Raw genomic sequence first — 14023 nt, 5'->3', positions numbered from 1 at the left:
ATAATTTATCAAAAATTTCTAAAAAAACCCAAGCCTATTTTCACCTCAACTATTAAACATCTTTGTTATACGTAAATGTTCCTCAATCTACTACAATCATCATCATAATCCACTTCTATCAAAGAATGCATTTTAAATTACCTAATTTAGATAAACATGGATCTTGCATTCTCATTGTGTGGACTACACAGCCAACAATTATTTCAACAAGTGCTCCTGAATTCCTATTGATTTAGATGACAAATGATTTAATAAATACCAATATAATATTTTAAGCCTGTCATTTAACGTGCAGAATCTACTGATGGCAGCATAGAAGGAGCCAGTTATTTGACTCACCAGATTTTTATGATAGTGTCCCTCCAATGCTATAGAAAGAACAAGAAACAGTACCCCCAGGTGTATTGTGGCTGCCAGAGGCACAAGGTTAGATATTGTGATTCACAGCAGTACTGCTGCTAGAAGTTACAAGATTACAGCTCATCAGAGGTATTAACTGAAGCTATAATTTTTATTATTTGGCACATGCAATCCGGTCAATCCAAGCCACAGCATTCTTAGAAGCTGTAATGAAACCAGACAAGCTATCCATCCATTTCTCAAAATATAGGCCGCTCCCCAATAAAGTGAAGGGGAGGAAGGCAGAGGAAGAAATAGCAACTGTGACTAGATCAGGAAACAGCAGATAGAAGGGTCATTTATGAACAAGTTTAACACAACTCTTAATTTGGTATTTGACCAATGTGAAGGTAGTGCAGTGGAAATACCAAATAGATGAGACAAATGGAGACATTATAAAGGCAATGGGGAGTCTGCCTCATATCACTGCTTTGGTGGTTTTTTCTTTTTATGGAATCTCCCTTTCTGTACACTTTTGTGTTGCGTGGTGAAAATGTCTGTATTTATAATGATTGATTAATTTGACACCAAATGTTGTGGTCTCAGGCTATATTGTGATTATGTTGTATAGTATTTGTTTATTCAACTAGTGATGGACATACATCCCACATATAGAGGACATAAACTGTTGGATTCTTTTCCAGACAAATGAATTTAGCCAACTTCACAATTATGATTAAATGCTTAATTGAGTTATTTTTGTCATACACAGGATACATTGTTTGCTGGATTCCTTTCTACAGAATATATTTAACTTTCATCTGAAGAGAAGGCTTCTGAAATTCAGTTAATAACTCTTGATTGGCCATTAGGTGCAACTAAAGAGCAAATAGTGGCTGGTACGTCAGAGCTGCATCAAATATTTACAATGAAACAGATTCTCACATTTCATTTTTCATCCTCTATGACATTGCTTGCTGGCCTCCAGTTTTCTGAAATAGAGAGCATTTCAGTTCTACTAACTGCTCTTCCTTATGAACTAGACACTTAATTTGTTGTTTTACGAGTATTAAAAAAAAAAAAAAGAGGACACGATTCTGCAGACCTTACCAATGCACGACTCCCATTAAGTTTAATGGGAATTTTGCAGGAGCATGACCTGATGATCTGGGCCTCAAATGAGACAGACAGCACTGGAGTGTTATATCAGAATTCAAACAGAATGAAAGAAGTACAAAGTTCACTGCTACAAGCTACAATCTGTAAATCCTCATGAGTATTACAGACTGTTTTTAAAATTATTTTCCACTAGTTATGCATCCTAACCAGAACCCAGGATCTGAACAAACCCAAAGACTGAGCATCAAAACTTGGAAGCTCAGGCCCATCTCTACATTTCATTAGACTCAGGCTAGGTCTACACAATGGGGGGGTGTTGATTTAAGATACGCAAATTCAGCTACGCGAATAGCATAGCTGAATTTGACGTATCCTATTTGACTTACCCCGCTGTGAGGACGGCGGCAAATCGACCGCCACAGGTCCCCCGTCAATGGCGCTTACTCCTCCTGATGAGGTGGGAGTACGCGCGTCGATTCGGGGATGGATTTATCCGTCTAGATGAGACACGATAAATCGATCCCCGAGAGATCGATTTCTACCCGCCGATCCGGGCAGGTAGTGTAGACTAGCCCTTCGTTACTGAAAGCTAGGTCTCTAGGAGTACAGCCCATACTCACACATAGTGATGATATTCATAGTACTCAGAACCAACAAAACAAATCAGAATACAGTAGATCCTCGGAGTTACGAACACCAGAGTTATGAATTGACTAGTCAACCACACCCCTCACCTGGAACCAGAAGTACACAATCAGGCAGCAGCAGAGACCAAAAAGAAAAACAGGAAGGCAAATACAGTACTGTGTTAAATGTAAACTACTAAAATATAAAGGGAAAGAAGCATTCTTTCTGCATAGTAAAGTTTCAAAGCTGTATTTAGTCAATGTTCAGTTGCAAACTTTTGAAAGAATAATCATAACATTTTGTTCAGAGTTACGAACAACCTCCATTCCAGAGGTGTTCATAACTCTGAGGTTCTGCTGTAAGAGATTCCTGCAAGTAACGGAATAAGTGCCAGAGGGACACTTTTCTCAATAGCCAGAGCAAGTACAGTAGAACCCAGAGTTACAAACTGACCAGTCAAACACACTCCTCGTTTGGAACGGGAAGTACACAATTAGGCAGCAGCAGAGAAAAAAAAAAAACCACACAAATACAGTACAGTACTATGTTAAATGTAAATGTAAACTACAAAAAAAAATAAAAGGGAATGTTTACAAAAGATTTAACATGGTAAGGAAACTGTTTCTGTACTTGCTTGATCTATATTAAGATGGTTAAAAGCAGCATTTTTCTTCATAGTAAAATTTCAAAGCTGTATTTAATCAATGTTGAACTGTAAACTTTTGAAAGAATAACCATAACATTTTGTTCAGAGTTACTAAAAACCTCCATTCCTGAGGTGTTAATAGCTCTAAGCTTCTACAGTATAAGGAGTTCTGAGAGAGTTCATAAATCAGGGTGTCACTGTCCTAACAAAAAAAGGCAGTCACTACTGAAGAGCCTTGGTAGGCACTACCTGTGAGAAAATCTATATGCTAAGAATATGTTGCTTGAATCTACTTATTACTCAGAGCACTAGTTTAAAATAAAATTCTCTTTCAAAGTTAACAAAACATTATTGACCAGTTACCTGAAAAATGTTATTCTGGAATTACAGGTGCACAAAAAAAAGTCCTAAAACTAGCTTTAAGGGTTTGTTTCTTTTAAACTTAGTAATGGCTTTGATGCTTTCCAGTTTTTGTTAAAACTAAAATTCACTTTCAGGTGACATTCTGTGTGTGCCTACGCACTTTTAGCTTTTCTCTGAATCTGTAAGAGATTTTAAAAGTGCTGTGAAACAAGTTGTGGTTGCTAAATATTTCTGTGTTTAGTCCTACTTCCTAGGCTTTATTTCCTGTAACGGAGTTGGAGGAAGACCAATAGCAACAATTTCTGTTTGATAAAATACATGCACAGGCAAATCCTTTCAAACACTGTCTAGATATTTTTCATAGAGCCTAAAAGTTCTCTGCTCCCCCTGCCTCACACACATGGTGGATGCACCTTCTCTAAATAGCCAATTTTTCCAAGCCATAAAACATGTTCCTGGAGAGGCAGGCTAGGAGGGGGAAGCAAAAGCTAGGAGGCAGCATACCCGTTGCAGACATATGGGAGATCAGCAGCAATATTTGGGGAAAGTTAACATTAACTGCCACTCTCTGAGCAGAGCTTGGCAGGAAAGAGAAGCATAGTTACTCACCCTATCCAGACCCTACTACCATGGCTAGAGTCTACCATAGGTGGATCAGTGGGGCCAAGATCCTACATACATATCACATACTACATCCCTGTCACACATACCATTTTCTGGTCCAACCCCCTGGTTAATTTACAGCTTTCCAGTCCCACAGGCTGGAAGGGCAGGGGTTGGGAGGAGATATCTGGAAAAGTAGCAGCAGAAAGATGCTGAGAAAATGCTGGTGGAAAAGGAGGACTACCAGAGATGCAGAAGTGAGGGGGGGAGCAGAGCAGTGATTAATTAAGTGGCAATCTTGACAGAAGTCTCAGAGAGGGATTAAAACTATGAAGGAAGAGCACAGATGACTGAAGACAAAAATCAGAGAGAGAAAGAATTAGTGGAGAAAGGATTTGGAAGAGAACAAGCTCCAGGGATGGCAGGGGAACACTAAAGAAAGTAATCGACAGAATCATTAAAACGTAGTAGAGAACCGACATCTTCAGAATATGTTTTTAAAACTCAGTTTCTACATGCTGTATTTAACTACAGAGTACGATTAGGAGGTATATAATGGGGATGTTTAGTTAAGAGATACAAAGTATCAAAATGTAATATTGCATAAAATTGCCTGGACTCTTAAAATGCACACGTTGAACTTAAAACTACCAGATCTGTGATTTGGAACATCATAACCAAATGGGGAGACAGTCCCAAGTATTGCTCTTTATGGGATATTCCCATCTTGGGGGACAGAGGGTGTGCTGCAGAAAGATAACAGTCTGAGGGCTTCATCTTCCCACCATGAGTTTCATAAGGACAGCGGGAGGACAATGCATTTATCTATCTATCTGCAGCTTTTATGCTGCCACGCATCACTGTAATATGTGAGTACTTTCCACATAAAATTAAAGCAATACCAAAATCCCTAGTGAACTTCATGGAGTCTCAAGCACTTCTCCCTTTTGGGCATCAAACTCTGCTTAGGGTAGAATTTTTGTTTGTTTTTGGTGGAGATTTTTTGAGTAGAAAGGGAGCTGGTTGGCAGGAGGCTCGGAGCAGAAGCAGCATTCATACTGTGAGCACCACTTATGGTGGAAAGGCTTTGTCAAAGAGGAAGGTTTTGCAACATTTCCTAAAGATGGACAGACTCTGGATTCATCTAATCTCCTCCCGAAGATTGTTCCCTACCCAGATCCCCCTGACTGGGAATGTTTTGTTCCCAGGTCTCACATGCTTTGTGATCTGGTTTGTCCCAGAGGAACACAAATGTCAAGACTGCTCAAAATCCGGTCCTTTCTTCCCCCCGTGGATTTCAGGACAGGGCCTGTTGCATAGTCTGGGGTGAACACTACTGTGCAGAAATCTAACTTCCTCCTCCCTCACCCCATGGGAGGTCCTCTGTGTACATGGATGTGGGATGAAAAATCTACTCTTTTTCTGTGCAAACATTCCCCATACAAATTATTTTCATTGTCAGTTGCCATATAAAATACATTTAATATTCTGATCTTCTCAATAAAAAACATCCCAGGCATATTATAAACTGTAGCTACACTATCAACAACTACCTGTAGATGAAAATGTGGTCACAGAACTAAAATAGCAAGCCACACTGCAGAATATTCATACTCAGTAAGTTACATACCAACGGTGGTTAATTCCTGTCAATGGATTGACAAGAAAAATCACAAGCATGCATTATACTTGTATGGTACAGAGGTTTTTTCAAATAGCTACAGAAATGCAAAATATTATGTATATTTACATTTTAATGAGAGAAAATATTTTAATTCAAGTCCTAATAGACTGTACTGTTTTAAGGTTGTTTTTTGAAGTCCAGAAAAGAGAAGACTAGCTATAACAGCAGAAACTCTTCATAGGAAAAAATAAAAAAAGATATAACATACGTATTATAAAACACTTTGGCTGTATGTAACAGTATGAATTCCACGTTTGTTGAATGCAATTTATTTTGATATTTTCTCTGTAGTAAATTCTCAGAGAGACTAACCATATCGCATAGCATTTTTAAAGCAAGTTTGCTATTATGGAAAAACATTCTAGTGTTTTCAAAAATCATAGAACAAAATGACAAAGAAAAAGAGAACTGGTACATTACATCAGATCACACTGGGTGATGCTAGTCGGGTTAATAACTGAAACTGGCCTGATCATGAACGGTTGTAAATCGGTATAGCTCCAGAAAGAGCTAGGCCAGTTTTCATCAAGTGAAAAATCTGGCTTATTTGTTTCTTTTTTCAGCAAAATGTTATGTCTAGAAAGGCTTGAATTAAAAAACATGACAATGTGAAACACACACAAACACACACCCTCTTCTTCCAAATCATCTAACTATAGACCTGAACTGAGACCACTAACTTATTTTTCACAGGCCACAGAACAGCCATTAAATGGTTAAAACTTTTGGTCACTAGCAACAAGATTCAAATGAGCAACCTAAAAGTGAAGGCTTCATTACCAAAATCCCAGGTCATCCAATTAATTGTTTTTCAATTTATGGTAAATTTAGGGTCATTCAGAAGACTGTAAAGAATAAAAAAAGAATACATGAATTTACCCACATGAGTAAAAGTGAAAGATCAGTCCTGCAACAGCAACGTTTCTCTTTTTTCCTTAAGTGGAATTCTTTATTAATAAAGAATCCATTCGGAATAAAGAGCTCAGTTCTGAATGGAACTATTTGCAGGAGAAAGCATTACTCAATTTAAATAAGGGCTGTGGACTTGACTCCAAAATAATTATTTGACAAATAAGACCCATTACAGTTGAACTACAGCGCACATGAGAATGCACTAGGCTGATCTGGCTGAAAGAGAAATGTTTTACTCTTTAGATGTTGCTTTTCATCTTTTGAATATCAACCACATACACAGAGTGTCTGTGAGACAGCTCCAGCCAATTTTTTTCCCCTTCAGCACTGAAGTTCAAGCTCCAGGCTTTTCTTATTTCTGAGGCATTTGGAATACTGAGCTCTGCAGAATTACCATTTATGAAAGTAAGCAATCTACTCTATTCAGAAAAAAAAGATGAGCCTCACATATGTTTAACCAATGTATACTTTAATTAACTTTAATATAAGGATATGTGCACCTAACAATGTCTCACTTGCTATTAAAGGGATGCCATCAACTTAAGAATCACATTTGTCAGAAAAACATTTAAATAATATAGTTACTTGTAACACCTGCAACTACTACAGATGAAAGACTAGAGGGAAAAATAGGTTTTTCTATTTTTTTTCCAGTTTAATGCTTTGTGCATTTAACAACACTTTGTGTGTATATGTAGTCAGTTTCTCTGCTTTCTACATTGTGTGAAACTAAACGGTGTTTTTTAAATGATTAGATTTCAAGTGGATGGTTTCACTTAGAGCACCATTGGAAAGATCAATTTATGTGAGTGAAAAAGACTAATATGAGGGGTCCTTCCTTGCCAGAACCAAGAACCTTATAACATACTAATATCAAGAGTATGCACTATTTATTTTAATTAATTTCCTTATATTGATTTTCTTTCACATATAGGTTTATCAACAAATGTGAAAGAAATCAAATTTATCTACAGAAGCAGAAAACAAAGCTTGTTAACTTAGTTTTATTTACTAATTGTTGCTTACTGATGGATTTAAAGGGATACTAAGATAGTTGATGCCTAAAGTTCAACCTACTATATCTTAACACTGTTTTAATATGGGGAATGCATGAGCAAGTTGTGAAACAGGCAGGATTGTGCCAAGGTAAGACATTGTGGCCCTCACAGAGAAAGGTCTCCAACCTTCAACATTCTCTGTCTCCTTTGTGGAGGGGAAGGCCACAAGTTATGGCTTGACGCTTAAAATCCATCCATCTCTCTGTCCTAATTTCGCCGCTGTATCCAGATCAAATGCACCCTCTTGCTGCAACAGGGTGGGGAATTTGATGTTGCTGGGGCTGTTCCCATTCACCACCAGCTCCAAGGGAGAGAGACACACAATGAAGGACACTGGGTAGCTCCTCTCTGTCCTACTCCCCCTCACCCCCACCTTGTAGTCTCTGGAACCCATTGGCGAGTTGGTGGGTAGGAGTGCTAGTTGGAGAGACTGGGTTGAGTCTCTGTGCCTGTTCAGTTAATGGCTTTCTGATGAGATGGTCACCTCACACCCCAGCTCCAGGGATTTAACCAGAGGCCATGTGGAGCCTCTTTTGGCTCCATTCCAGCAGCCCCACCCTACCCACACTGAACTAGTTAGGGGAAACCAAACTAGCAGATGCTGCAGGTCTAGCTGATCTCCTGTTTGGGATCAGAAAGGAATTTTTTCTCCCACAAGCCAATTGGCAGAGGCCCAAGGAGTTTTTTGCTGTTGTCACAGCACCTTCAACTCAACTAAGTACCAAAGAACCTACTTAGTACCTAACTGAGGTACTTGGTTGAGTTTTTAACTTGTCACAACTTAAGGCTAATTTCCAGTACAGTTAAAAGGGGAAAAAATAACAGTTGCCAGAGGTAAGAGACCTGGGCTTTTGCTGATGGGCTTTGGGCTGATGGGATAGGGCTACCAGGTCTCACCCTCACAGGCCAAGGTCCCACCCTTCTACACCCTCAGTTCCCATTGCGGGACAGGCAGCAGAGTTGTAGGACTCAGAATGAGCTTAGTCCTGGGAGTTAAACTGAGGAGAACCAGACTAGCCTGAGTCATTGGTTATATGGCAGTAGCTCTGTAGCCCAGCAACCAATATTTTTTCTGATATTCTATACAAATGACCAAATTAAAATATTACGGGTACATGACAATGTTATTAGAGGTTGCATGGCTAAAATGCCACATGTTGAATTGTTTAAAAAAATGACAAAAATGTGTGTCCAATATGTTGATTGACAAACAGAACACTACACATGTTTTTTCTCAACTTAGAATGGGCTGTAGTTGGCTCCAAGAGAGACTTAACAGCTCAGCTGATCTCTTTTCATATCACAATTGTTTATTCTTTACTCAGTTCCCAAGGGGTTTCCTCTATTGTGTTCCAATAGCTGTATAAAGGTTGGAGAAACAAGCTATTTATTAGGTTAAGGATCACCAAGGTTACTCTCCTCCCCCCCTCCCCCGCCCGGAGAGCAAGCAGCTCAGATTACCCATCAATCAATTATATTTTTCAGGTATTTTACATGGACAGGTGGTGGGGGTGTTTCAAATGCCAGTAACTGCCTATCTATACAGCAAGTGTCCATGTTACATAAACCTTCACCACAGCTGCCAACAAAACTGACCATCTCATCAGAAAGCCATTAACTGAACAGGCACAGAGACTCAACCCAGTCTCTCCACTAGAGGTAGCCCTCCAAACCAAGAATGAGACATATTGAGGTAGCAGCAGAGGAAGCCTGAACTACTTTCTGTGTTATACTTGTTCTGTAGATACACAAGGGACTTCAGTTTCCAAAAAAGTTGATCTGGCATTTTTCTCAGGTACTAAATTCATATATTAAAGTAAATAATAATGATAACAGTTAATCATATACTTCTCAACATTGCAAGGGCACTAATATGACTAGACAAAAGCCTCCTGTGTCATTACCTAAAAAGCTTAATGAACTAGCATATTATGCAAAAATTTGCAATAGCTCTGCCTTCTATAGAAACTCAACATCAGATCTAGCAAATAAACCTGCACATCCTCCTAAACTCCCACAAACCTCACAGTGGACAGCAACCACTTCTTACCAACAGTCCTCTACACCCTCTTTCGTTGAATAAAGGCATATGCATAAATGCAGGCAAAATCTCCTTTTCCTGTTAAGTTTGAGGACTCATCCTATGCGCCTTCATAAAGCATTCAGGGCAGTAATGAAGAGCACAATTCACTTCAGGCCCAAGCCTGTTTCAGATCCTCTATCTAGAGCCTAGTACCATAGAACAGCTCACTGGATTTTATTAAGCTTCTTTACCCGTAGTTCTATATTTTGGGCATTGACGTGAACTTTCATCTTGGCATATGAATAGCTGGAATGCCCTCCAACCCCTTTGCCATAACATTAGAGAGTTTTCACCATCAATAGGGGACATGCAGACAAGAGCTATAAGTACACCCCCTTAGTACAGAATAGTCGATTATTTTTTGTCAAGGTCCAAATTTCTTGGTCAAGTTATAATTAAGGTCCAGACTCCAGAGAAACATTTTCCACATGGCAATAACAATAATGATAATAAGTAACTAAAAAGATTTTGCGGTCCAAAAGCGTGTTGGTGGTCCAGATTTTACCCGCAGTCCAGCTGTTGACTATCCCTACCCTCAATGAGGACATCAAAATCATCAACACAACTAGGCTTTGTTGAAGGCGTTTTCTCATCCTGTGTTATGAAACCCACTAGTTCCTATGTCTGTGGCCCCAACTCAGCAAAGCACTTAAACATATACTTAATTTTAAGCACATGTTTAAGTCCCCTTTAAGTCAATTAAATAATACTTTGACAAAAATTGATTAGTAAAAATTATTTTCCTTAGGTCTGTGCAATTACATTGTAGTTAGTGGAACTGAATGGATATAATGGATCAAACATATTAGTTCTGTCTGATACTCACAGGGTTTTTAAAAAAAAACAAAACAGAAAAACCTGGATTGGATTAAGATAGGAAACATGGGAAATTATTTACTTGAAATTATTTAAAAACCATGATGTGCAGACTCAGTTTCTTCAGTTCAGTACTCAAAAAGCTTCCTATGCCATATATCACACAGCACATCATCCTTTGGCTGCTTCCACATAAGAAAAATGTAATCCTGTATTCCTTAAATTTTTTTAAAACTGCTTTTTAAAAGCAATCATTTTTTTTAATTCAGTATGACTATTTAATCTTGCAAAGCAAAATCTGTTCCATTTCTTCTCAGGAAAGCTGGCAAAACAACATATTGTTCTGGCAGACAGCCACCATAAACGTCATAGAAGGACTCACTAAGCTTCTTAAAGGGACACACTATCCTGGATTTAACAGGTTTGAAAATCACTGTAAATGTAAAACAATAAAAAAATCAATTTTGAAAACAAGCAACACCAGGGTAAAGTATGCCTTTAAAGAAGGCAGGGGATTCCTGCAGTGATATTCCATGGCTCCAAGCCAAAACAAATGCTGTAGTAATGTACCAGCCAGACGGAAAGATATGCCACAAGTTTGCCTTGAAGTTGTGATTAGGCTGTTTAGATTTTTTTTTTAAACAAATGAACTGAAGGCCTATAAAGTAGAACTATAAAGCATGACTTATTAAGCATAATTAAAAACTAGTTTTTAGTCAACCACAGGAATTGTCATGCATGCCCACTGTCTAGTTTAAGGTGACTTTGTTAAATTCCAGTGCAAGCCAGTAAAGATACATGGATCCTGTTTTGCTAGATTATGTTGTAAATCAATAGTTCACTGAAAGATTAAATATGAAAAGTAGTCTCTCAAATGTGCAGGTCAGTTTTGTCATCTACCTGTCACTTAAAGCCTATGCATCTTTTAGAATTTTCGATCCTACACAACGGTTTAGATTGGAAGGGAGCATTAGCATGTTTCTTTGATATGCTAATAATGATGTATTTTATAGTCATGTACATCAATCATATATAATCACTCATTAAGAAAGACTTTTCCAAAAGGTTATGATAGAGCCTAACAGGAGGGAAAATTTCCATTTGGGTAGTATGTTAGTAAGAACTTTGTTTATCTCATCTACCCATGCCATCAATTTCAGTTTTTCAGTGCTGCAAGGAATTTCTATTGAAATATTTACAAACTAACAAAGATTAAAAGAAATGTATAACTCTTGCAAACAGAAAACAGGAAAAGCATCTAAGAACATACTGGAAGTATCTCTATATAGCTCTAAAGTAAAGCAAGGACCTAATTTTCTATTGCTTAAGCTCATCAATGGGAGTTTGGGTGCACAAGGAATTCAGGACTGGGCCTTGTGTGAAGACTTTGTATAGTATACAGACTACTTTTACATAGCTTCCTAGCAGAGGAGAAAACAAGGTCTGCCTTTTATTTATAAACAAGCTATACAGGCTCCTGATGACAATCCAACATTAGATGAACAGAGTACTAAATTAGGTAACCAATATTATCCCCAGACAATAGGCTCCTATAATTTTACTAAGACCATAAAGCTTCTTAGAAAAACAAATGGCTCTTTCCTTTTTGAAAAACCCTCTTGGTTTGTAAGGATATCTGTCCAGAAGAGGCTAGAGAAATCAATCATGGCAAGAAAAAATAATCTCCATGCTACATAAGAAAATAACCAGAGTGATAAGAAGACTACAAAATACAATACTTTGGTTCTTATTCTTTTAGATAATTAAAATATTATTAACATGAAAAATCACTAGTTCCAATACAACATACCAGGAATTTATGTCAATCCATTCATTTTTCTCCCATCCCAGAAGTTAGAGACAATCTTGGGAATCACATTAAATAAATATCATACTAAACAGTGAGAAACACTGGAGGAGATAAATGCAATGCACAAAGTGACAGACAGAAAGAATGTTTTCTGAATAGAAAACAGTCGCAGTCATAATTAAACAGACAAAAAGCTTAAGGACCATTTTTATAGTGGGGATTATGCATCAGTTAGCTGCCTACCTCCTTCATATGAAGTTATCCTGAATTAGTGTTCCAGTGACTGTGAATCTCCAACATTTACATCTCCTTCCAATAAACATGTATTTTGCATTTTAAACTTTATGGTTCCAACAACCACGTTAGTTTACTGCAAATTTATATCTTAATTTCTCCCCCAAATCCATTTATTTCTTTCCCTGCACAAACAAATCCATGCAGCCTTCCTCTGCACAGGCACACGTGAAACAGACGAGCCTGGAAGAGATAGGGAATGGAGGAACTTGACACATCTGCCATTGCACTTCACACAGGAAATGTATACATCCAAGCCTGCAGTTCCAGGTTACTTTATGCCATAAGAAACAGTTTCATCAACATATTTTTAAAAAAAAACGAGAAAAGCAATGCAGCTATTTAACCCTCTGCCTACGATGAAGGGCTGACACTTAAAGAATATTCATCAAACAGGCTCATTTAGAGTTTTAAAAAAAAATCTCCAACAGCTTGTGTACCAAAAAAAAAAAAAAACAACCCCCAAACCAAAAAACGGAAGTGTATCGTAATAATGAGCAGAACAGCCAAGGAGGCGAACCAAAGCCGCTCATTCTCCATCCACCTTTCTACCTGCTACACCCGCAGAGACGGTCGCGGGGATGGAAACCCAGCAAATGATCAGCAGCAGCAGCAGGCGACTCCGCCTCCGACAAGCGCAGCGAGCAGGGTGCCCACACCCCAACCCCCCTACCTCGCACGCACACACTCTGCAGCCCCCTGTCAACTTACCACCAGCAGCGTCTGCAGACGGGATCCTGGGGAGGGGGACTGCCAGCCCAACTGCACGTTGAGGACGAGGATTCCTGCAGGGCCCCTCCTTGTCCACGCACCGGCACCTCCCTCCCCTCCAGCAGTCTCCGGGTCTGGGAAAGGGGCGGACTGCAGCGAGGCGAGGCTGCGGGAGTCATGCAGTCCTTGCAGCAGGCAGCTGCTGCCGCTTAACCTGCCACTTTCCTCTCCCCCACCCCCCGCAGCAGGCTCAATCCCCCCTCCCCCCCGCGCCGCGCTGCGCCCCGGCACCTTGTCTTTCCAACACAACAACCAACAATGGGGATAATGAGCGGTCCTGGGGGCTGGCCCGGCCCCTCCTCTCCCCGCCCCCCACCTCCTCAGAGGGTTGAGTCAGCAGCTGCACTGGGGGGGACCCGCGGTGCCCTCTGCAGCCGGGGGAGCAGCGCTGTCTATTGGCGCCGGGGGCAGGGAGCAGGTCACTGACTCCTGAGCTCTCCCAGCCGCAGCGCAGCCCAGAGCTGGGCCGTCCATGGCGGGAGGTGTCACTCCCGCCAGCTGCGTCTTGCCCGCGGGCGGGAAGAACACCACAGCCGCCCTGCCAGCTGCTGCCCGGGCACGGCGGGGCCTCGGGGCCTCTCCGCCCCCCGCCGCATCAGAGCCTGGCAAGGTGCTGGAAGGAATTGTGGGTAGCTCCAGCTGCTGGTTCCCCGCTCTCCCCTGCAGCGGGCTCCGTCGTGGCAGCCTGTCCCAGGCACTGGGCGCTCCCCGCATCAGGACCCGGGGCAGATGTTCACACACACCCTCGCAGCATTTGGGTCCCTCGATGCGCCGTGCTGTAGGGGGTCCATCATCAGGATTGTAAGAGCCTTCAGTCCCTTTCTAGCCCCCCTCCTGGGGAGAGGGTTAGGGGGTGACTTCAAAAGGACCAGTGGGGAAAACGGCAATCATAATAACT

The 14023-nt window shown here is 40.3% G+C and overlaps 1 protein-coding gene across 4 annotated transcripts in view; it reads right to left on the bottom strand.

The window, feature by feature from the left end:
* The window catches only part of HECW2 (HECT, C2 and WW domain containing E3 ubiquitin protein ligase 2), a 256868-nt gene extending 243588 nt beyond the window's left edge, over positions 1-13280 (bottom strand). For 3 of the 4 annotated variants that reach the window (XM_054044395.1, XM_054044394.1, XM_054044398.1), the window contains exon 1: positions 13066-13280. The gene's annotated coding sequence lies outside the window, so the exon portion shown is untranslated. Of the gene's footprint in view, positions 1-12303; positions 12410-13065 lie in introns of those variants that run through there. The other variant, XM_054044396.1, reaches the window with a different exon arrangement.
* Positions 13281-14023: the final 743 nt, after the last annotated feature.

This window comes from Malaclemys terrapin, chromosome 11 (assembly GCF_027887155.1).
Source record: "Malaclemys terrapin pileata isolate rMalTer1 chromosome 11, rMalTer1.hap1, whole genome shotgun sequence".
Taxonomy (NCBI): Eukaryota; Metazoa; Chordata; order Testudines; family Emydidae; genus Malaclemys; species Malaclemys terrapin.
The sequence above is the reverse complement of the archived record's forward strand: the minus strand, read 5'-3'. Positions and strand labels throughout refer to the sequence as shown.